Source organism: Octopus bimaculoides, chromosome 9 (assembly GCF_001194135.2).
Source record: "Octopus bimaculoides isolate UCB-OBI-ISO-001 chromosome 9, ASM119413v2, whole genome shotgun sequence".
Classification (NCBI taxonomy): domain Eukaryota; kingdom Metazoa; phylum Mollusca; class Cephalopoda; order Octopoda; family Octopodidae; genus Octopus; species Octopus bimaculoides.
Window position 1 is genome coordinate 33864312 of NC_068989.1, and position 2898 is coordinate 33867209.

At 38.5% G+C, this 2898-nt stretch overlaps 1 protein-coding gene across 4 annotated transcripts in view; it reads right to left on the bottom strand.

The window, feature by feature from the left end:
* LOC106882578 (methylthioribose kinase-like) overlaps positions 1-2898 on the bottom strand; it is a 98247-nt gene that overhangs the window by 94122 nt on the left and 1227 nt on the right. The gene's annotated exons all lie outside the window — the stretch shown is intronic.

Here is a 2898-nt window from a genome sequence, read left to right on the forward strand (position 1 = left end):
TATATATATATATATATATATATATATATATATATTAGGAGGTTATGGCTGATCACTGAGTGACCATCAGTCTCACATTTATAGAGCACTTAGTAGTATAGGTGACTCATCTGTCCTGTCCACAAAGCAGACAATTACTTTTTGTTTACAAAACCAACTGACCGTTACATATTCCTCCAGTTTCTAGAGAGGTTATGGACCTTCAGCCATTTGAGTCTGATGAGTCACCTAAATTGCTAAGCACTGTATAGGTGCAAAACCAATGGTCACTTTACGATTGGCCATGACTTTTAACTTCCCAAATAATATATATACACACACACACACACACACACATATATATATATCATATAACTTATAAAATTGTAATGGTAGGGTGGGCTATTTTTGGATAAAATGAGAAAGGTATAAAAGCGTTCATGTGAGGGAAATGAGGTGTCTTAGGGAGAATAACTGACATCAGGTTAGGGGAGAACAGAGTCGTGTAAGCAACAAATATGGAATGGCAGTGGGATGATAATATTAATACAGCTGTCATTCAGGGATACACAAGTGCGTGCTTTCAGTTAGTTTACAAAGTCAAGTCATAGCGGACAGATGATAACTAATGAAAATAGTGTGTGTGTGTGTATATATATGTCCCTCCTCTCTCTACACGTCTTTCATTCCACACTCTTTCTCACTCTGCCCTCTCTGTCTCAGTCAGTCAGTCTGTCTGTCTGTCTCTGTCTCTGTCTCTCTTAACACACACATACATGTCTTTTATATGACACTCATTCTCATTCTGCATTTAACATTAGGGTTAGCGTTACGTTTAAGCAGAAACTGAGAAGGGATTCAAAAGATTGGAATTTGTGTACAAATTTTTATAGAATTGAACTTGCATATGTTTGGAATTTGGATATCAAACGAAAATATATTCTTAAAAGAAGAAAAATAGAAAGTTCTACAAAGTGTTTTTAGTCCAAAATTTCACTGAGTGTTTTTTTCAGAAAGATTTACTATAAGTTAGATAAAGAGCTTTGCAATGTTACTGTTAATTCTCCGAGTCATTAACTGGGGCAATGTTGGGTATTTCAGCTAGTGTATATATATATATATATCATCATCAATCATCCTTGTCGTTTAACGCCTGCCTTCCATGCTAACATGGGTGGAATGGTTTCATAAGAGCCAGCCAGGCAGAAGCCTGCACCAAACTTCTGTGACTGTTTTGGCAGGATTTTTACAGCTGGATGCCCTTCCAAACACCAACCACTTTACAGTGTGGACTGGGTGCTTTTAAGTGACACCTGCACTGACAGGGTCACCAAGTACTTGCAAGACAAAAAAAAAATCCTTCAAGAGGGGAGGAGGCATTGGAGGAGGTGATCTTGTGTTGCATGATGAAAAAGTTATAGTGAGACATACAGGTGTCTTGCTGTAAAGGAAGTACAGGGTTACCTAACTGGAGAGAGAGAGAGAGAGAGAGAGAGAGAGAGAGAGAGAGAGAGAGAGAGAGAGAGAGAGAGAAATCAGGAATGAAGACAGAAACAGGTGAGAGAGTGGGAGACAGCAGGATAAAGATGGTGGCAAAATGCTGGGCATATTCACAAGGAATGGGGATCAGAATATAAATGGGATGGTTGAGTAAAAGAAGAGAGAGATATAGATGGTGGAAAGTGCCAGGGTATAGACTTGAGGTTTGAATGTCATAATATATATATATATATATATATATATATGTATATATATATATATATATTGTGAAGGAAGTGTGATTAAAGAGTGCTAGTAAGTGGCAAAAGACCTGCGTATATATAGAGTCAGAATGCTACTGGATAGCAATGATACAGAGGAACAGGGCCGTGAGGACAGGATTGGGGAGTAAAAGCTAGGCATAGTGTATGAAGGAGGAAATGTGAGAAAGAGATGTGGAAATGTAGATTGGTTTGTTGGGGTAGGGTGATGGAAAAGTTTTCTTGTTATTTGTAGGTGGAACACACAGGTCGGGGCTAAACAGATAGCAATAATACAGTGAGTCGGGCCATGTGGGTAGAACACACAGTCGGGGGCGAGCAGAGAGCAATGATACAGCGGCACAAGGCCAAGAGGACAGGATTGGGGAGTAGTAGGTAAGCATAGTATATGAAGCAGAAATGTGAGGATGAGAAGAGATGGAGAGGCATAGTTTGCTTTGTTGTGATAGAGTGTGTGAGAAGTTTTCTTGTTAAGTGTGGGTGGGATGCACAGCGCTTCTAGAACTCAGTTTTGCTGATATATGGGCAGGTTTTCTCAAGAACTTCATATCGCCAGACATCTTGGTCCATTGTCATTTCCTCAGTGAGGCCCAAGAGAGAGAGAGATGGCAAACATCAGTGATAAGTGGCCCACATAAGTTGGAATTTCTCCATTTTGGCTGGGATTTTTCAGATTTCTTTTTTCACAGCTCCCTAGATGATCTGGAGCATCTTTTTAGTGAAATAAAATTTTTGGAAAATTTTTTTAACACCTCTCCATTACCCTCTCCAGACAGATTCTATGGGCACTACACGCTTAAAAGCCATAAGAAAAGCCTTTTCTTTAAAAAATTAGTAAATGTTTCCAGAAGGAAAGGGAGATTTTGCTGTTATTTCTAGCATATTCCATGACAAGGTTTAGAGTTGATAAAAACAAATTTTCAAAAGAATTTTTTAATAGCATGAGTTTATGCAATTAATGGGGACAAAATATTGAAAAACATCAATACTTGTCAGAGTGAGAAAGAAACGAGGACGGTGGTCATGGGATATGCTAGAAACAATAGCAAAATCTCCCTTTAATCACACAGCTTTTCATCTAAAAATATTTACCTTTTTTTTTGCTAAAGAAACTAAAGGTTTCTCCTATAGTTTTTAAGGTTGGACCCCCCCCCCCCCC